The following is a 22,480-nucleotide window of genomic DNA, read 5'->3' as shown; positions in this document are numbered from 1 at the left end:
TCCATCCTTGTTCTCATTTAGAGCAAAGATGGGATCCATGGCAGGTAAAGGCCACAAAATCTGATTTTATTTCATTCAAGAAACCGTTTGGCTGTCCAATGTCTGTAATCAGATGCATTAGTGTTCACTGGCTTTGCTTTACAAATTTGATAGAAAGCAAAAACAGATTCCTTGCCTGCTCCATAATTCTTAGAGAAAGCCAAAATTCCATGAACAAGTCTTTTGGTTTCCCTTCCCACGGCCTGCACTGGCATGTATCACAGGTGTGACTCTAGGACAAAAGTTATCCCACTTTTGTAACCTATTAGAATGTCTTTTTTTTACATGTTTAAAGCTCAATCTCCTGTTCCAGTAAAAATATTCCAGAGGAGAAAGCATATTCTGTGAGGGTCATGTTCTGTTGCATACCAACTATATATTGATACCCTCCATAGTTTTTTATTTGAGTTTCTGTAAAGTTTCGTTTGTTACAGATAATTTAGTTTCGAACTAAACACCCAATGGATGACTTCTACAGCTGAGTAGTAGTTATTTAATTTGTAACTCCGTCTGTATATGTTTTCCTTTAGAGCACTGTGATCAGGATCTCAGATGAAGGAAAACCCAACTTCTAAAGTTTCTTATGAATAAAAATATCTGTATGGTTTTCTTTTTTGATAACTGCTTTTTATCCCTCAGACCTGATTTTCTTTATGCTAGTTATTTTTCTTGATACTATGCTGCTGGAAAAGGCTAATGTCTTTAAACATACCTGGATTAAAATTACAAAAGTAATTGGTATTATCCTTTTTGGATATCAGTCAACTAAACCAAGTTGGGTAAAGCTTACTGTTTTGGAACTGGACATCCAATGGATATTCTTCCAGCAGGTTTCATTAGGGAATAGGAATGAAAAAGATGCTGTGATAGTCTAGAAAGTTTGTATCAGAATGTTTAGGTATAAAATGGTTTGGATTAAATATACACACATAGAACAGACAAGTCTCCTGAAAATACCACTGAATATTGCTTTGCTGGTTGGAAGTAGTGCCTTTTCAACTGTTACTCTATTTCTCTGTGGGCAATTCATGCTGCTGGGGGTGGAGAAGCTTAAAGGATTTTTTGCAGGTGTCTTGTCTCAAACCTATATTATGTATCGTGGTTTAAACCCAGCCAGACAGCTCATTAACTCACTCCCCCCCCTTTCCTCCCTCTTTCTTTCCTCCCCCCTACTCCTGGAGGGATGGAGAGGAGAATCAAAAAGAATGCAACTCCCACGGGTTGAGATAAGAACAGTTTAGTAACTAAGGTATAACACAAATCACTACTGCTACCACCAATAAAAATGATAAAGGAAATAACAAGGGAAGAGAATACAACACTTCACCACCAGCTGACTGATTACTCACCCCACCCTACCCAACCAAGCACTGACTGATTCCTAGTCGAACCCCCCAGTCCCTCGCCCTTCCGGGTAACTCTCAGTTACATCCTGGGCATGAGGTGCTGTGGCATGGAATACCTCTTTGGTCAGTTTGGGTCAGGTGTCCTGTCTCTGCTTCCTCCTGGCTTCCCCTCCTCCCTGGCAGAGCATGAGGCTCACAAAATCCTTGGTCAGACTAAAACATCAGTGTTATCAGCTGTGTTCCCAGGCCGAAAGTCAAAACACAGCACTGCACCAGCTACTAAGAAGGAGAAAAAATGGCTGCTACTGCTGAACCCAGGACATTATGTCAAACAATAGCTGAAACTTCTTTGCTGTTCCCTGTGGTTAAAAAGAGGAAAAAGATTCTCTAAATGAGCAAGCTAAATTTCATCTTCACAGCGTCAGAGCTCCAACTACACTGCCCCTCAGTTGTCTCCAAATATGTGGCAAGTGTCCTGGATGACAGAACTAAAGCAGCAGACCTAGGCCTGAAGTTTTTTTTCCCCCAAAACGATCTAAGTTGACCACAACATGTATTTTGTACACAACAGATACATACAGATTATTTTATATAAGTTGATCTGTGCACTGTTATCTCAAACTCATCAGCTATCAAGAAACAGACCAATGTTTGTCTGTGATGACTGTTAGGAAAAGGATTAGGAAATACCTTTTCCATGAATCAGACTATCAGGCTGGTCAGACATGATCAGCAGAGTTTTGTTACAAATACAAATTTAATTAATATATTGTTTCATACCCACATCAAAAGTTTTCTATCAACTACAGCTAAGTACTACAAGCCTAGTAAAAATGCTAACAAGAAGGACATGTAATTCCTAGCTCTTACGAAGTGCAGATGCCCAGGGGTTTACAGAAATGCCACTTATCTTTTATTAGTGCTTAATGATCAGAGCTGTACAACAACAGCATCAGAGGAAAAAGAAATTGGGGGGAACCTTACTCTATTTTCTATCATGCAGAAAATAAGATCTCAAAATAAGATAAAACAGTGTGGTCAACATTCAGAGTTGGAAGAAAGGGGTGGCCTTTATTCTTTCTGAAGAAGTTTTCAGTCTCTGCTGTTGGACTGGCATGTGTTAGTGAAGCATGAACTGCTGTCAGAATTTTAATTAATTGATAGTAACATACGTATTTCATATCTCTTGTATGATGCAGTAAGTTTATAGAATAAGTTATTATGATTTCATCACTGAGGAGCGAAAAATCTGAATACTTGGATATCCACTGATCATTTCTCAGTTATCCTAAAACAAAGCCTAATACATTAGGTGGTTACACAATTTTAGAAGCATTTGTTGTAGACCACTTTTGACCTCAAAGCAGCTTTTAACACTTTGTTGCTGTACTGCCTGCCCAGTATAATGTGTGAGACTGTGTCAATAACATAGATATGTTCTTATCAGAAGATGAAAAAAATTGTTATCATCGGGAGGATACTCTTTTAGGAATACACTGTTGGACAACAGCCTTATGAAGGGGAAGTTAACATTCTGGTTCTTAAAATATTCTACAAGGAATGGTTCCTGGTTAAAAAAATAAAATAGGTAAGTAAACTGAAATTTATCTGTAGCCTAACGTTGGAATCTGTGACTTGAAGCTAAATAATACCACAAAGAGAATTACAAAAAATAACCAAACTCTTCTATTTGGGGGCTGCAACAGACTATTTTTATAGTTCTTGTTTGGAAAGCAGTTTAAGAATGAAAGAAAAAGAAAGTGGTGCATGAAAGTAAGAAAGAAAGAACAACATATGAAGAGTATGACAGCAATGTAAATGTTAGGTAGAGTCAGGTTATCCATGTCCAGATCATGTATACTTGATTTTATGGCTGTCTTATTCTGGGGTAATTTTTGTTGTTCATTTTGGTTTAGTTTTTGTTTTTCAAAAGCTGCATGGGATTTGCTGAAATTAACCGGTCCATTTGGAATCTACTTCAGGTATAGACTGTTAACATTTTAGAACATTGACGTGTGAGTTTTGAAAAAGCAACTCTCAAGCCTATTTCAACACAGAATGAGTGATGGGGATAAAATGAAGGGGGAACTATGGGAACAAATGAGGGCTCATGGGTCCAAGTTTTTGTGTTCAGTCCGAGTAAACATATAAGTGTGAAGTCTGAAGAGTGATTTTTTTAGCATTCCAGATATTCAGAGGCTTTTAGGCCTCTTCAAATGAGGTGGAAAATGGTGATATCAACAGTGACAGATATTATTTGGAGATGAAATCAGGATATTTTTTATTTACTTTTACAATTTATTGCTTTAAAACAATAACAAACTAAAAAAAAATAATAATCATCCTTTCTTTCTGCAATATTACCCATAGATCGATTCTCTCTCTTTGTATAAACCTTTGTTAATGGTGCTGCATCAGTTATAATACACTTTACAGGAGTATTTGCTATTACTGCTGTCAAGTAAATTTGGCCTTAATTCTGAATTGCACTTCAGTTTTTAAACTGAACTAACAGCAGTGGTATAAACATAATTATGATGCCCTTAACTGAGCATCATACTTTAACCTTCTCTATTTCTTTTTATTTTCAGGGATTGAAAATTACCATTGAACTATTACTGAGAACTATTACTGTTGTTGTTTGTTGTTTTTAAATAATTCTGCAATATCCAGAGGCCAAGATCCCATACAAACATATAGTTGATTGCTAAACTCTGAGGCAGGAATGGTCTTTGCCTGGAGAGTCTGTTATAGATGGATGAAGAGAATGTGGTCCACTGCTTTGCATTTCTTCTGCCTGACAGTTTCAGTCTTTCACTCCTCCCCCTCCATTCTCTGGAAGACTGAATTTGATTCAGCTGTTCTTCATGCTTTCTACTCCCTTTTTATCATACATCCTTTCTCTTGCTGGCCTCCACTGAACCTCATGCCCATGAGCTCTACCAGCACACTCAGTGAGTTACATTGCCTTCCCTTTCTTGCTGAGACTTGCTTTCCTGGCTGGGTGCCTCTCTTCCTATCAAACAAAATTTTTCTCATTTTCAGCTCTGCCCAGTAGATTTGACTACCAGATGTGTACACCTATTTTCACTCATCTAGCTGCATTTATGGCTATGTAGCAGTAACTTCTGCATGGTTTTGTGTTTAATGTTCTTCTTGGATAGTTGTGTGGGACAGGGAAGGAGAAGGAGGGATTGTTCATTTGCACTGTCTCAAGAGTGCACAGAATTACTTGGGACAAACCAATCCCTTTGTTTCCAGTAATTATACTAAATGGTTGGATATGCATCTTTATTAACCTGCTAGAACCATGACTGGCAAGTACAACCATTTCCAGGCAATATGGTTCATTCAGTACTTTACTGGAACATTCATTGTACACCATGGCTGATATGAGTAGCATGGCAGATAAAGGCAATTATTACTGCAGCACAAGAGAAATCTAGGTTATGGGTTTTTTTCTTTCATTTTCATTTTAAGTGAAAGCATTTCTGGCTCCCTATTAGACTGCCCATGCCAGGAAAAGTCGAATGTTACACCTTTTCATCATGTTTCCTGGTTTGTTAGAGTGTTATAATGAAATCTCTCAGAAGTTAAGGTAGCAGTTGAAACTGTAACGCTATTCAGTGTCCCCAAAAACTAATAAAGAATCATGTTCCAGTGGGTGTCATCAGTTATCAACAGCCCAATAAAAAATTAACAACAAGAATAGTGACACTATCCATGTATCTTGCACTTTGCTTCAGCTGGTTTGAGTTACTTTCAACACTTATGTAAGGGATTTAACAGCTGAAAGCGTTTTGCTGCTTGTGGTATTTGTTAGAAATGCAATCTGAACTGCTGCAGTGGAGGAAAACCTGATCAAATTTTCAGTGACAAGAGACCGTTTCAGTTTTGAAGTCAGCCTTGACTTTTCAGCATGAGAAGACAAAGATGAAGAAATCCCTTGTTGTGTGTTCACAAACAGCAGGGTGTAGCTTTCTAAACAGTGCCGGGGCAATGGGATGTGACACTTGAGAGGACATGGTTTGTGGCCATGTGAGACGCTCAGCGGTTTGAAGCTGGGCTATGTAAATTTCCACACCAAACAGCTGCAAAGCTTTTTTTTGGAGAGACTCACATAAGACAGCAGATGACATATATGTCATACATGTCATCTGACAATAATTAAGGGAACGTATTTACTTTTTTCTGTCAAGGTTTTACAAGATCTGACTGCTGTCCATTGCTGTATTTGCATTTGTCATGTTGACTTGCTCTATTTCCCTGCATATGGCAAAAATGTATCATATAAAGGAACTTTCTTGACTGGTTTTAGCCAGCCATGCTTGCATTTGAAGTATAACCTGGCTGGGCTGATACTAAGTATTAAAAGGTATATGCAACATTGTCTTTCTCCTTTACACACCTTCTACAGTATGTTTTGTGGAACATGAAGAATTTTTGATACATTGAGTGAAGTGTGTAGGAGGAAACAAAATAGCGGGATGCCTTCTGAAAAAAAGAAATAATTACTACTTCCCATTTCAGAATTTGAGAGGAGAAAAAAAAAATCCTTGCATTTAGAATAGCACATATGTGAACAATAGCATCTAAACATTATTTTTTATAAATGTGCCTCTGTAGCAAATCTTATCATTTATCGTCTCAGTGTCCATGCGTAATATGCACACGTGAAACACATACCTTTACCTGACAGCAATACCCATTGGAGGCTTTTCAGTCTGACTTTAATCCTTTTCTTGAAAATTGGTGTGTTTCTTGTTGCTCTGTATAAATATAGTATTTCTTGATATTTTTATTTGGAGATACATATCCAGTATGTCCTGGAACAAAGTATTTTATATCATGCAAATGACTAGAAAGATCAGATATGTTCATGTTATTAGTTTTGGTTTACTGCAATTAAAAAAAGTTCATGATGCTTAAATCCTGTACTCCTCAGTGGTTTTAGCATTGGTTATTAGCTGGAAAGTGCCTCTGTATAACTGCAGCAATTATAGGAAACAAGACACCTGACATCAACAATGGTATTAATGTTCCTTATCTAACACTACTGATAAAGCTTGTCAAAGGCCACGGGGATGTATTATTTGGATTAATGCAGACTGGCATATGGAACAGCTGTATCACGGTTAGGGAAAATTGAGTTTTTTCATCCCAAGTTTTAGGGGCCAGAATCAGACCTCTGCAGCCTCTGAAAAGCAGGATGAAAATAGAAATGAAGGAAGCAGACGACTAGGTAGATCAGAGCCCTTGAGAATTATGTTCATTTCCCTCCGTTGCAAGAGGGAGAACACATACAAATCTGTGTGTTACATTTATGGAAAGAAACTATATGATGTTTCTCATCATCTTTGTGTTGTAACAGAAAGATGATGATAAGAAGATGTTGTAACTTTGTGTTGTTAACAGAATATGTATGGAGGACTTCTGTAGAATTGGACAATAAGTTAAACCCTCTCCGACTGTTGGACAGTTCTCATCATTGTTCTGCCAAACCAAGCAAGACACTTGCACCCGATAATATCTTTCTTGGGTGATTACGCTGAAAAAAAATGGGATGATATGTAATGTCTGCCTCCTGTTTAAAAAATAGTATTGCTGTGTCAACATATGGGACAGGTAGCTTGCAGCACAATTGATGATCAATGTCAATTCCTCAATGCCCTGAAGTTTATATAAAGAGGTTTACAGCAGCAAGCCATAGGTTCAGACATTGCATAGCAACATAGCAGACATTAGTGCTCGGACTTTAACTTGAAATGATGTGTTTCATATCCACGGTCCATTTGTACATCTCACATGCATCATGTTCATTTTGTCTTTATTCAGTAGTTCTTTATGTGGTCATATTATCTACATGGATTTCATGTCTGAAGACCTGTTTTGTAGTAGAGGGGGTACTCCCAGAAGATGTGGATTTACTGTACACTAGCATTTGGGAACAAAGTGATAGCATGATTGAGCTTTTCTTACCTTAGTACTAGCCACATGACTACTTTCTCGGGACAGTACTTTTCATGTCTTGTGTGCAGGTTTGCAGGGGAATGAAATTCCACATTACCCTGGCACCGTGAGGCAGGTTAGGATGCTGTCTTGTCTGAAGAGACCCATTTATTTCTCAACAAAAACTTGACAAAAATCTCACCACCAGGCAATTTCTACTCATAACTCTTGTTGAGTTCCTCCTGGTACCTGTATTCCTGAGCATTCAAACAATGATGTTGACTGCATCCTCGTTGCCTCATGGATTTTTTTTTCTGTTCCTTTCCTTTTCTAGCTTCCTTCAGAACAATTAATGCTAAATATATCTTGCATGTCACATATGTATTGAAGATTGCTCCTTTTCAAATTTTTTTTTTTTTAAGTAACGTACGAACTAGTTCTTTAGATAGGGGTAGAAATAGAATTCTTAGCACAAAACCCCCTGTTACTTAAGGCTTTTATCAAAACAGAGCTATTTCATCAGTGAGAATGAAGAAAGCAGCTTTGTTTCTCTGCAAGTCCCTCTGCACATCTTATTTCAGTCTCCCTTGCCTTTATTTATTCTTAGAACAAGTTACTGGTCCTCAGAAATAACTAGATTGGAAATTGGTTTTGAAGTATGCCACAACTTGCAACCTAGTCCAGTGTCTCTCCAGGAAGGTGTGTTTGGCTGTAAGTGGCATCAGTAGGAAGGTCTGAAAGCAGGGTGTTGGTGATCATGGATCATGGATCACCCACAGATCTGGGTTTCTCAGGCAGCCTCCCAGTGCAGAATCAATTTCTGACAACACTGTTGCTCATCAAGAGCCTTGTGGGCTGACCATGCAGGCTGTGAAACTAGGGTGACAACTGTTGAAAATAACTCTGGTGACTGGTCATCCTTTTGGTTAACTAACTTGGCTGTAGCAGCTCAGTTTTTCTAGCTAAATCCTTCAGGAAAGCAAGTAATGCAGGGTTACCAAAGAAACTTCATAGGCGTGTTCACTTTACTCCCAGACAAGTTGAAACAAACAAACAAACCAACAGCCTAAACAATTATGGGGAACAGCAGAGAATCCTGATTTTTACAGCACATATTGCTCAGCCCAGAACCTCTGATGAGGCAGAGACTCTTCTGACTTTCTGCCCAATCCCCAGAGCACAAGAAATCCTGAGCCCTTTTGAAGCAGTCCTTGACCTTTTCCATCAGGAAACCAGGGTGAGAAACCCAGCCATGTGCCTCTAGAGCAGGGATTTCCTAGCTCTGTGTAGAGAAGCCTGCTCACCAGACTAACTGGGCCAGACTCTCAGTGCTCAAGGGCAGTATCACTACCGGGAGGGATAGTGGGAGCCACACAACACCAGTATCTTAGTTTCATGTTCCCTTGTTAATTTCTTATGTGCCTTGTGTTTTATATCAGAAGATCATTGTATACTAACCTTGTCAAGGATTTCGGCATCACCAAGCCGTGTTAAATCAGGGAGAAGGCAGTGATACAGACTTTGGCTGTCAACATTGTAGGGAAGGTTGCTATTGCATCAAGTGTGCAGTTTGACTTGGGAACAGTCCAAATCCTTTCACAATTATCAACATGTTTCAAACAGCAGCTTGTACTGAATACATGCATATTTATACTAGGAAACCTATAATTTATTAATCCTAGCTATTTAAGTAACACATAGGGTGCTTTGATTGATACCTGGCTCTGCTTCTCAAGAATTACACAAAGGGGAAATACCTAATGTAATAGATTACAAGTTTTCTCCTTAGTAAAAAGGAAGTGTTTAGGTGGCCTCTTCTGGATATTCCCATGGCTATGTGTCTGGGGTTGAGTTGGTCAACCATTTTTGTCATTTTCCAGTTAAAGTAAGCATTACTATAACTGTTGTTCCTTTCTTCAGCAACATGCTTGTCTGGAGAAGCTCAAGAAGTCTATGGAGCAGTCTGTTATCTGTCAGTGGTTGGACCTGTAGGCCTGGGTAGAGCAGCTGCTGATAGTGAAAGCTATTTCTAATGCTTCTGCTCTCAAAAGAGTTGTCCTGCTCCTGCATTGCAGATTCATAAATGGGGATAGTAACCTCTTAGATCACTGCAGCATAATTGCTGGAGTAGTCAGAGAGAGGTTTTGAGCAATTCTTGTATGAGTTTTTCTTTCTATGTCTCCACCTTTGTGGAGGTGAAACAGCAGGCGGAGTTTCTTGTATCTGTTTGTGGAGGGAATTTATTGATCAGAAAATGGTCTTTATACATGTTTTGTCCTGAAGGCTCACTGAGGATACCTGTCCATGGAAAACTGAAACAGTCAGTAGAGAAACCTCACCTTGGGATACCTGTCCATGGAAAACTGAAAGTCTGTAGAGAAACCTCAGCTTGGGATGAAAAGCCATAAGCACTGTAGTGTTTCATGCAGGCAGACTATGAACACTGTGCATGTTCGTTTAAACACTTTATCAGTTAAGGAGAAACCTGTGTGAACTGTTGAAGTTTTTCAGTCAAGAGAGGCAACAGAGTACATTGGGTTCAGATGCTCCAGCTCTGTCAGGGGCTGCAGGGGCCTCTGTGAGAAATAGCCTGGGCTGCCCCATGCTGGACACATCCAGTTCCAGTGGACCCACCTCAGGGCACGGCTGAGCCCCACAGACAGGTGGTGGTGCCTGGGGGAGAAAGGGAAAACCCTGCTTGGATGGGAGAGGAAAAGTGAGAAACAGCCCTGGGAGCACTGAGGGGAGAGGAGCAGGAGGGGAAGAAGTGATCCAGGGGCCTGAGCTGGAATCCCCTGCAGCCTCCGGAGAGGGTCATTGTGGAGCAGGTATCCATACTGCAGCCTGTAAAGGACCCACACAGGAGCAGGTTTATCTCGAAGGACTGCAGCCTGTACGAAAGACCCATGCTGGAGCAGGGGAAGAGTGTGAGGAGGGAGTGGCATAGGGCTGCTTTTACTGGCTGACTCTGACTCCTGGTCCTCATCAGTTGCTGAGGTGAGCAGCTCGAGAGGACGCCTTCAACACCGGAGCGGGGGGAGATCAGCGTCCAGGCGCCTTAACCCAGAGCGGCGAGAGCCACCGAGGGAGCCTCAAGTCCTCGACAGGACCTGCCCAGGAGCCGGCAGCTCAGTGACGCGGGCAGGGACTCACACGGGGCGGAGCCAGGAGGGGCGGCACCAGCCCTCAGTGGTTAAAAACCTGCCCCAGGGAGCGCGGCGAGCAGAGAGGGTCGAGGCAGTTCTCGCGGGCAGGCGAGTGCTCGGCGTAGGGCCAGGGCCCGGTCCCGGTCCCGGTCCCGGTCCCGGTCCCGGTCCCGGTCCCGGTCCCGGTCCCGGTCCCGGTCCCGGTCCCGGTCCCGGTCCCGGTCCCGGTCCCGGTCCCGGTCCCGGTCCCGGTCCGGCAGCTCTGCTCTGGCTGCCCCGGCGGTGGCCAGCGTAGGCACCCACAGAGAGCCGATGAGAGGGGAGGCTGCAGTGCAGAGCTCGGGGTGTAGAGAGTGCCTGCCCTGGTCTGGTGAGGGGAGGGTGCACAATGGGCAGGGCTGCACTCGGTGCTCCCTGGTGGAGGTGCTCCGGCAGCGGGGGCTGAGCTGCGGGATGCTGTCAATAGGTTGCGAGATGTCAGGGAAACTGAGAGGAAGCAGCACTGCTTGCTCCAGGCCCAAACTGTGCAAGGGCCTCAAGCATACACTGTAGCTCCTGCAGGAAATAAGGTGGCCATTAACCCAGGAAGCTGGGAATTAGTAATTAAAAAAACCACCCCACCCCCCCCAAAAAAAAAACAAAAAAACCAACCAAACAAACAAAAAAAAAAAAAAAAAAAAAGAAGAGGACAGTTAAAAGCAAGGGGCTTCCTCCTAAATCTGTTGTCCCCACCCAGAACCGCTTTGCAGTTCTGCAGGCGGCTAATGAAGAAACACTCGCATCACGAACAACAGCTGGCGCACTGGTGAAGAAGATCGCTGCTGGCACTGCCAGGAAGAAGTGGCAGGTCATAGTAGTAGTGGACTCTACTTTGAAAGGCACAGAAGCACTCATCTGTTGGCCTGAGTCAGTCTCGAGGGAGGTGTGTTGCCTGCCAGGGGCACAGATCAGGGATGTTGAAGAGAGGCTGCCTGGTCTAGTCCCCGCTTCTAGTCATCCGTGGGGGTGCTAGTGATATAGATAGCAGTAGCCCGGAGGACATTAAAGAAGGACTACAGAGCCCTGGGGGAGGTGGTTAGGGGCTCTGGAGCTCAGACTGTCTTTTTGTCAATTCTCCAGGATAAAGGAGAGAGGACCTTAAAAAGGCTAGGTGGATTTGCTAGGTTAATAAATGATTAGAACAGTGGTGCCATAGTCAGGGGTTTGGGTATTTAGAACATGGGACTCGATTTGGGAGGTCAGGTCTACTGGAGGCTGATGGACCTGGTCTGAGCGGTTTTGGTAGGAGGCTTGCCAGTCTGGTCAAGAAAGCTTTAAACTAGATGTGTTGGGTGAGGGGGGCATCATTCCATCCCAACACACCCAGCCAGTTGCCAGCACCTATAATAAATGCTCAGAGCGATGTAGAGATATTTCAGCTGCTTCAGCCAATGAGCTGGCTTCATTTGGAGCTCGGCTCAGATGCCTCTATACAAATGCCTGTAGCATGGGGAACAAACAAGAGGAATTAGAGATGTGTGCACATCTACAGGGGTATGATATAATAGGCATCACAGAAACATGGTGGGATGGCTCCTATGACTGCAGTGTTGGAATGGAAGGTTACAGGCTCTTTAGAAAAGACAGGCCTGGCAGGCGGGGAGTTGCTATTTATGTTAGGGATAGGCTGGAGAGTGTGGAACTCTGTCTGGGGACAGGTGAGCAGTCCACAGAGAGTTTGTGGGTCAGGGTTAAAGGGGGAACAGCAATGGGGGACATTACCGTGGAAATCTCTTACAGACCACCTGATCAAGGAGAATCTATGGATGAAGCACTCTATAGACAGATAAAAACAGCCTCATGCTCGCAGGCACTTGTCCTCATGGGGGGCTTCAACCACCCTGATAACTGTTGGAGCAACGGTACGGCCCAGCACAAGCAATCCAGGAGGTTCCTCAGTTGTGTGGAAGGCAACTTCCTTCTGCAAGTAATAGAAGAGCCAACAAGGAGAGGTGCCATGCTTGACCTCGTGCTCACCAACAGGGAAGGGCTGGTTGGAAATGTGACTGTCGTGGTTTAAACCCAGTCAGGTAATTCGTTCGCTCACTTCCCCCCTTTCTTGCCCTCCCCCTGCTCCCGCAGGGACAGAGAGGAGAATCGAAAAAGAATGCAACTCCCACAGGTTGAGATAAAAACAGTTTAGTAACTAAGGTATAACACAAATCACTACTGCTACCACCAATGATAATAATGATAAAGGAAATAACAAGGGAAGAGAATACAACACCTCAGCACCAGCTGACCGATAACTCGCCCCCCAAGCCCGACCAAGCTCCGACCGATACCTCCTCCAACCCCGCAGTCTCCCAGCCCTTCCGGCTAACTCCCAGTTACCTCCTGGGCATGACGTGTTGTGGTATGGAATAGCTCTTTGGTCAGTTTGGGTCAGGTGTCCTGTCTCTGCTTCCTCCTGGCTTCCCCTCCTCCCTGGCAGAGCATGAGGCTCACAAAGTCCTTGGCCAAACCAAAACATCCTTGTTATCAGCTCTGTTCCCAGGCCGAAAGTCAAAACACTGCACTGCACCAGCTACCAAGAAGGAGAAACATGACTGCTACTGCTGAACCCAGGACAGTGACACTCCAGGGCAGCCTTGGTTGTAGCGATCATGAGATGGTGGAGTTCAAAATCCTCAGGACAGTGGGAAGAGCATGCAGCAAGCTCACTGCCCTGGACTTCAAAAGAGCAGACTTTGGCTTCTTCAGGAACCTGCTTAGTAGGGTTTCATGAGATATAGCCCTAGAGGGCAGGGGAGCCCAGGACTGCTGGTTGATATTCAAGAATCACCTGCTACAAGCTCAGGAGTGTTGCGTCCTGACTAGAAGGAAGTGCAGCAGGAGGGCCAGGAGACCTTCTTGGATGGATAAGGACCTGCTGAGGAAAGTTAGAGGGAAAAAAGAGTCTTATAAAATGTGGAAGCAAGGACAGGCGGCCTGGGAAGAATACAAGGATGGTGTCTGGGAAGCTAGGGACCAGGTTAGGAAAGCTAAAGCCCTGTTAGAATTAAACTTGGCTAGGGATGTGAAAGATAATAGGAAGAGATTCTATAGTTACATTGTGAATAAGAGACAGACTAGGGAAAACGTGGGCCCTCTCCGGAAGCTGTCAGGAGAGCTGGCTACGCGGGATTTGGAGAAGGCTGAGGTTCTTAATGACTTCTTTGCCTCAGTCTTCATTGGAAAATGCTCTGACCACACCACCCAAGTCTTGGAAGGCAGACACAGGGACTGTGAGAATGAAGACCTTAGGCCCACTGTAGGAGAGGATCTGGTTCAAGACCATCTTAAGAACCTGAATGTGCAAAAAAGTCCATGGGAAATGATGAAATCCATATGCAGGTCCTGATGGAGCTGGTGAACGAAGTTGCTAAGCCACTGTCCATCATATTTGAAAAACCATGGAAGTCAGGTGAAGTTTCTGAAGACTGGAAAAAGGGAAATATAACCCCCATTTTGAAGAAGGGGAAAATGGAAGATCCAGAGATCTACAGACCAGTCAGTCTCACCTCTGTGCCTGCCAAAATCTTGGAGCAGATTCTCCTGGAAGGCATGTTAAGGCACATGAAAATCAACAAGGTGCTTGGTGACAGCCAGCATGGCTTCACTAAGGGGAAATCCTGCCTGACCAATTTGGTGGCCTCCTATGATGGGGCTACAGAACTGATGGACAGGGGTAGAGCAGTTGATGTCATCTACCTGGACTTGTGTAAAGCATTCAACACTGTCCCACATGACATCCTTATCTCTAAATTGGAGAGACATCAATTGGATGGATGGACCACTTGGTGGATAAAGAACTGGCTGGATGGCCGCACACATTAGTTGTGGTCAATGGCTCAATGTCCAGCTGGAGTACCAGTAATGAGTGGTGTCCCTCAGGGATCAGTGTTGAGACCGGTCTTGTTCAACATCTTTGTTGATGACATGGACAGTGGGATTGAGTGCACCCTCAGCAAGTTTGCCAATGACACCAAGCTGTGTGGTTCATTTGATACCCTGGAGGAAAGGAATGCCATCCAGAGGGACCTTGACATGCTTGTGAGGTGGGCTGATGCCAACCTTATGAAGTTTAACCATGCCAAATGCAAGGTCCTACACCTGGGTCAGAGCAATCCCAGGCACAGCTACAGGTTGGGCAAAGAAGAGATTCAGAGCAGCCCTGTGGAGAAGGGCTTGGGGGTGTTAACTGATGAGAAGCTCAACATGAGCCAGCAGTGTGTGCTTGCAGCCCAGAAAGCCAACCGTATCCTGGGCTGCATCAAAAGGAGTGTGACCAGCAGGTCAGGGAGGTGATCCTGCCCCTCTACTCTGCTCTCGTGAGACCTCACCTGGAGTATTGTGTGCATTTCTGGTGTCCTCAACAGAAAAAGGACATGGAACTGTTGGAACAAGTCCAGAGGAGGGCCATGAGGGTGATCAGGGGACTGGAGCACCTCCCGTATGAAGACAGGCTGAGAAAATTGGGGCTGTTCAGCCTGGAGAAGAGAAGGGTATGTGGAGACTTCATAGCAGTCTTACAGTATCTGAGTCTGGGCTATAGGGATGCTGGGGATGGACTCTTCTTTAGGGACTGTACTGACAGGACAAGGGGTAACGGGTTAAAACTTAAGCAGGGGAAGTTTAGACTGGATATAAGGAGGAAGATCTTTAATGTAAGGGTGGTGAGGCACTGGTATGGGTTGCCCAGGGAAGTTGTGAATGCTCCATCCCTGGCGGTGTTCAAAGCCAGGTTGGACAGAGCCTTGGGTGACATGGTTTTAGTGGGAGGTGTCCCTGCCAATGGCAGGGGAGTTGGAACTAGATGATCTTAATGTCCTTTCCAACCCTAACTCTTCTGATTCTGTGATTGTATTATCTCTGTGCCACTAGAGCATGGCAATGAGTTAACTTGTTTTTCATGAAGTTGATGACTGAAGTTTTGCCTGTGATGGAAATTGGTGAGTGATCTCCCTGTCTTTATCCTGACCCAGGAGCTTTTGCATCTCATTTTCTCCCCTGTCCTGTTGACAATAGGGATGAGTTAGTGAGGGAGTGGATGGGTGGGCATCTGGCAGCCAGCCAACATCAACCCATCCCAATATAACATAATGATAGTGTACTGCAAATGGTGGGTAAGAATGCATATTTTTCTCTGCCAGTGCATTTAGTGTAGTAGACATGCCTAATAGGGATGGCACAGGATTCACAGTCTTGTGTCCCTTGAGGCCAGGTGGCACTTAATTGTTTAACACTAAACAAAGGCCGCCAAATCTTGCCCAGTGATTGTTCTTTGTATTTGAGGAGAGTTAACCTGCGGTTACAAAACAGCTGACAGAGAAAGGTAGGTACCATAGGCTTTCTGCTTGGTTGCTGGTTATGTGGTATGCTGAAATTTTAGCCAAAGAAGGCTCCATTAAAAGCAGGTTCTTGTGTTCAGTGTAGATTAAGAAATTCCAAGTGTGTCTTCAAAGCAAACAACAAAAATCCTTCATAATGAAGGTGGGTGTGTTCGGTGCTCTTCACAGCACTGGTACCTCATCATGAATAAAGAGACTAATAAAGCCGAAATTATTACCTGTGCCCTGGTAAGTCAAACATTCAACAGTACCATAGCATTCACTAGGCTTCAGACAGACTCACTCTGTCTTGAAATAAAACATTTAGAGATAGATCCATCATTTAGTATGTGGTTGCTTTTATCAAGTGATATAACCCAGAGTGTTTGCTACCGGAGAGGAACATTTATTGAGTTTTACTTCGTGCATGTGCAAGAAAAAGAAGCAATTTATCAATTTAGTTCAGGTAATACAGTTACAGCAACAGCTTATGGTAGGCTGCAAATATACAACAGGTCAGATCCTCACATAGCCCATGTAACTTCTCCCAGAGTATCCTGTTCCCAAGTAAATAAGAGACAGGTAAATTGAAATTTGGTTTAAGGTGGGTGGTGTGCTGCAAGCTAAAAGTGCTTACAGCACTATAGCTACTGTGGAGAAATAGATGCTTAATCATATGTTTACATGCCTGTACAATCAGTTCAATTAAATTACTGTCAAAACCGTATTATTGAATTTTTCCCCTTTAGGAGGACTAAGTAGAGCCTGAGGAAAGGATGAATTCTGAATAAGGGGAATATGGTATGTAGGTCAGCAAAATTTCCTGGAAAATCTGAATTTAAAAAGGGAGAAAAATTGCTACAACTCACTATCTCAAACCATGTAGGGTTGTCTGGATGGATATTCTCATGAAACATACAATGGTAGAAATCCTTCAGTGAATTTTAATGTGTTTCTCTGTCGGTGCCCTAACTCAACTGGTTAGGCCCTGGGCAATGAATTTCTAAGTTTCAAGCACTTCTTCAGGTACAGATATTAGACACAGAGATTATTAGATGATGGCTAAACTTTTTTTACTGCTACTTTTTTAAACACCTAATATTGTATACCAACCCAAATACTAGTTGCCACAAATTTAAGTAGTAATATTGAACACTACATTTTTCACCTCTTAAGCCATTGCTGCTTTTCCACAAAAGGTTACAAGCTCAAGCTCACAAAGCTCTATGCCATCAGAGCATTTGGGATTGTAAGAGTGAAAAAGATCAGGTCAATATTTACATCAGGTCCTTTAACAACAAAAAGTGTTTGGCATGTGCACCCTATTATGGCTGTTCAGTTAACAGGAGCTCCTGTAGTGTGTAATTGAGCTGCGTGTTTCTGGCACTTCTGAAAGTCAGATTACCTGCGTATTTAGGACCTTAAATCTCAGTTATGCAGTAATTTTCTGGAATGAAGCTTGTATCGGGGCTAGAGTTTAAATATGGATGCCAGAGCCTGAGTGTTGTTTGAAAATTCAGACCATAATTCAGAAGCTAAAGATGTAGCAAGTATATACACCAAATATCATCATAACTAGTGTTGTTGACATAGTGTGGTCTGTTCTGGGAATTTATAAGAACTTGAATAAGGGACTGAGGCTGATAGTACTACGTGCTATACAAATACAGAACAAAAGATGTTTTTAAAAAAAACAGCAATTAAAATTAAGGGTGTAGAAAACTGATATGATACATAGTGTGGTTCTAGAATTAGAAGCCTTAGTCTAAACACAGGTATATTTTTTAACTATTATCCATTTATTTTGATGGTAGGTATAACAAATCAGATAATTTTTTTTCTGAAATTTCTTAACTTACACTATTGTTACAAACATTTACTCTGCTGGAATGAATTAAAAAAACCCTAAACAAACAACAAACTGTGGTATGGTAGAGATTATAAAATTAAGAGAAAATCTGGGCACCTTTAGAGGTATGGGGTTTAATTTTCTGCAATAAAATGCTTGAAATTTTTGGGGTGCATTGCTACAAACAAGAAACATTAATTTTGTCTCTCAGTAAGCACAGAACACAATTAACATATTTTTTTTAAGCAAAACTGCCTCAAAATTTTCCATGAATACTTGAAGTTTTTTAAAGGCTTGAAGGCTTTTAAAAGGCTTGTGCCTTAAAAATTCTATCACCATTCTGCTGTCTAAAGGCTTCCCTTTTAGCACTGAAGCTTAATTTTGTGCTTTATGATGTCATAGCCCAGACCTTTAAGCTAAAGGGAAAAATTTGTAATTAGCTCACAGATCTGGAGTCGCTGGAGTTTGAATTTTAGGTAGAGACAAACACAAAGAAGGTATTTGGCAGCTTATTGTTTTGACAGAGACATTGACAGTTGTCTGGTTGAAGAAATATGCTTTAGTTAATATTAATGGATTTAATCTATTTTTCCTGTTTACTTTGGTTTTGCAAAAAAAAAAAAACCAACAAAAAAACCCCTACTTTAATGAAACAAACCCAGTTTATTGTGATTATTTTAAAATACACTTCCAATATTGTTAGTTAAATTTGTCTTACTAAAAAGTCTATATCACCTTTTTATATATATTCTTATAATGTAATATATAGTTTCTGTATTTCAGAAATATTGCTGCATGACTGCATTGAAGGGCTATGTTTTAAAGAAATCTATAGTATAAAAATGTAAAGAAAAAAGCTATTTTTGGTTCTTTTGCAATATTGTTGAACACAGTGTTTTCTGAAAACTGATATATAGCAAGGCCTGTCAAATATATGGCTATTACATTAAAATTTTCCATTGAAAAATTAAGTTTTTTCACCTTGCTGTATGTAGTATTATCTTTACCAAACACAGGGAAATGTAGGGAAAATCACACATCTGTAGGTGATCTTATCTGGCTATTATAAGGAAATTTGGGCTGTTTTGAGTGGCAGCTACCAGAGAGATACACAAACATTTAAAAATAATTATACTAAATGCATATAAGGGACAAGGTTACAGTAAGCATAATGTGGTGGGGGAAATTGTTATAAAAATCAGTGCACACTGTGTTTACGGTACTGCCTGAATTATCTTTCTTCTGGTGATTTGTTTTTCTATTTATTTAAAAAATAAAGCCTGAAAGTCAATCAGAGAATATATTTTATCAGATTTGGAAAACATGCAGTTCTAATAAACTGGGGGAAAAAGCCACCTATGATAATGAACACCAATTTTCCTGGGAAAAAATGTAGTTCCCTAATTCAGAGCAGGCATTAGAATATGAAATAAAGATTTTTAAGTATCAGATGGAATTTCTATTCCTTTCTGAATCATTCTTATTTTTGTGCATTCATGGATATGTCCAAAGCATCCATAAACTAAAAATGGTCTCTAATGCAAAGATAAAACTTGCAGAACATTGGGCACCAACTGGAAAATTATTTTATTTCACCTACCAGTGGATGATTACTAATACACAGATTTCCTTTGCCTTTGTGTTCAGAATACTTACATGTTTTTGTAAGCCATCTACCCACAATTTATAAATAGGAAATAAAATAACCCTCAAAAGCCAAACAACTTCTCCTTGTCGCCATATGCTGCATCTTTTCCCCCTAGGTTTTGTATACTCTGTATGCTGAAGAATGGTGTCTTTTCTTTTCATGTAGCTCTGTCGGCGGTCATAACAGCTATTCTCTTCATGAATATGTAAATCCCATGCATAAAATCAGAAAAATTAGCATGGCGATTCCCATTATAGAACGTGTCCAATTATGTCTGTCTAATACGTGAATAGTGATGATTTAATCTTTTGACTATATGAGTGGATTCAGGTACTGTTACAAGAGATGCTATAATTACAGAATACCCAAGCACACAAGCTGGATGCATGCACAATCTGGGGGATCATCAGGCTTTTAATAGGAACTGGGCATCTGATGTGTGGCTGTGATGGAGTGCATGCAGATTCATTTATAGGCGCTTACTCTGATGGTTAGTGACAGGGGAGAAAAATGCCCTAGGTCTGAAGTACCCTTCCCTTTACTAACTGAGACTCATTTACATTTAAAATTTGGGTTTGTTTCTTTTTTTTTTTGTTCCTACTCGATGCTTGTAATTAGAACAGAATGAATAAAAGTTTGGATAAATAAAGGGAGAAAATGGTGACCGTATTTGCTAGGCTTCCTTAACTCATTTGGTTTATCAGGAATGGGTGTTGGAGGGGGAGGAAGGACATTCAGAAAACAAAAACAGAAAGGCACCACCAGCAATTGATGATTTTGTATTTAAATAAGCAGGCGTGCTCATGCATATTTATATGACGTGCATGCCTATGCGCCGCTCTGAGCAGTGGCACTGCGGCTCAGCTGCAGTAATTAGGCTGATGTAATTATGGCAAAACAAAGCAAGCTTAGGCTGATATTTTTTTCCATACAGTGGGAACATTAAAGACATATGCGTATTCCAGTGTACAAAAAATAAACCCGAACTGCTGTCAGAGGCTAGGAGGACAGTGTGGCCAGTGCACCTATTGTGTCACTGCTGCAGAAAGCAGCTTAGCGATTGGCCACTGTCTGCAGCACATAATACTGACTGGTTATAAAGGACTTGTCTAGAGGAAAGCCTGTAGGTACTCCATTGTCTAGCAAAGTTGATATGACTGCATTCTTTTTGCAGGGGGTCAGACAGCTGAACTGTAAAAGCTGCACAGATTTTTTTTTTTTCCCCTTCTTCCTCTGTCTCTCTCTCTGTCTCTTCCATACAGCATTTTTCTTTCACGCCCTGTCTCAGTTTGCATAGTTAAAGAGAATGCTAATTAAGATCCCTTGTCTTAACCTGAAAATAATGACTTGGATGTAAATAGAAAACTGGCGAGAGTTTAAAATATTCTTGCATAGCACCAAGATATATGGTACCGTTCTAGGGGAAAAAAAAATGAAGATTTTTTTTTTTTTGTAATTAAGGTAAACAAAGAAGAGTTGTTGCTTTTCTTTCATTCTTCTTTCTTTTTTTTTCTTTTTTTTCTTTTTTTAACCCAATGATGCTGTGCTATTGAAGGTTAGATAATGTTTTATTGCAGAAAGTGTGCTAGCTACATAATTTAAAAGTCCACAAATCAGTTGCAATTTAGTGCTTATTAATCCTTCTTAGGATGTAATTCGGTGAAAGAACTGCTTTAAAAAAAAATTCTTTTCTGTATTATAGACGGATCTAGCAACGCAGTCTGGGCTCCGTGCCAAAGGCTGGTATTTCACAGCAGCGACCGCCTTACAGATGAGCTGTGGGAAGCAGGAGGGAGACTCTCTTAGGGTGCCACTACTATGGAGACACAGCTGGGCTGAACAAGATTTGCTTCAAACGACAACAAGAGAGACAGAAAGTGTCTGGTTCGACCGCTGCCCAAGCAGGCAGTAACCAGAAGAGCTAGCAGCCAATCCGGCCATGCTGCACTGTTCGAAACCAGCTCTACATCCCAGCCAATCAGTGACATCACTGGTGAGAAACTCATTTACATCATGCAGTAATGAACTTTGTTTAACGTATCCTTTTTTCTTTTCTTTTTTTTTCTTTTTTTTTTTTTTCCTCACAGAGATTAGGTCCTCCATTAATTATTCTGCCAGCATAATTTGAATCGCTATACAAAACGGGGGCTACATTTTTCTGATTTTTTTTTAACTGTGTGCTGTCTCTGCAGGTAACCATGGGCATTGTTCCATTTTGGGTTGGTTTTTTTTTCCTGTTGGCCCCATAAAACCTTTAAGAGTCTTTTATTATTAATATTGTGCATATATTTTTCTTTCATGTATATTTGTCTCCTTGTAGTCCTTACCTAATGTGGTACTGCTTCCTCCAATTATAGTCTGAGATTACCTTTAACCATCTTGGAAGGTAAAAAGGGTGTTGCTGCAGCACTGAGTTTGCATCTTTAGCTGCCATCACGGTCTAAGTACTTTTTCTAATGCTTTAGAAATCATTTCACTGTGGCCATTTTACATATCTGGCTTTCTCTAAAGGTTCTTACATGCATCTGTTACAACTGAGTGAAGTTCAGTACTGTTATATTTCATTCTTCACCACTTTCAGCCAAGATGTCATTTTATTAATAAATAGAACTGAGATCATTTCTGAACAAATTTCACCCCCTTCCATCCACCTCAATACAATGCACCTGATTTGCATCCATTTACCGGAATAACAGAATACAAGAGGCAGTATGAAAGGAAGTCAAGGGATAGCTTGCATACTGCTTCAGGGTATGTTGCAGCAAAGTGAAATACAGAATTTTTGTTTAGCTATTTCTCTCTTTACTTCTTAACCTACATAGAAAAGATCAGATCTTAGCTTGAAAAATTATTCTCTACACATTTTTTTTTTGTATTAGGAAATAGATTTGGTGTTTGGGTTGTTTGTTTTTTGTTTTTTTTTTTTAATAATAAACATGCACATTTTCTTGAGATGTGTTCAATTAAAATGGAAAACGTTTGGACAAGCCAACATTGTGTTGCACATTTGGATTTAGTTCTTTGTGGGTAAAGTAATTTGTTGTGCGAACAATTTAAAACTAGCCCAGAATACTGTGGAATGCAGAGATTTCAGACTGCAAATCTAATGAGGCAAGATTTTTCTCTTCAGTATTCTAATAGCTGAAACAGAA

General features: G+C 41.4%; 1 long non-coding RNA gene across 1 annotated transcript in view; it reads left to right on the top strand.

Moving 5' to 3' along the window:
- Positions 1 to 22,480, top strand: part of LOC133269466 (uncharacterized) — a 107,326-nt gene that overhangs the window by 43,995 nt on the left and 40,851 nt on the right. The window contains exon 2 of the long non-coding RNA XR_009743466.1: positions 21,031 to 21,321. This is a non-coding gene — a long non-coding RNA (uncharacterized LOC133269466). The remainder of the gene's footprint in view (positions 1 to 21,030; positions 21,322 to 22,480) is intronic.

This window comes from Pezoporus flaviventris, unplaced genomic scaffold (assembly GCF_033815535.1).
Source record: "Pezoporus flaviventris isolate CSIRO_AGI_PZ_B2104156 unplaced genomic scaffold, CSIRO_AGI_Pfla_v1 ptg000015l, whole genome shotgun sequence".
NCBI classification, from domain to species: domain Eukaryota; kingdom Metazoa; phylum Chordata; class Aves; order Psittaciformes; family Psittacidae; genus Pezoporus; species Pezoporus flaviventris.
Note: the sequence above shows the minus strand (reverse complement) of the source record. Positions and strands in the feature narration are given on the sequence as shown.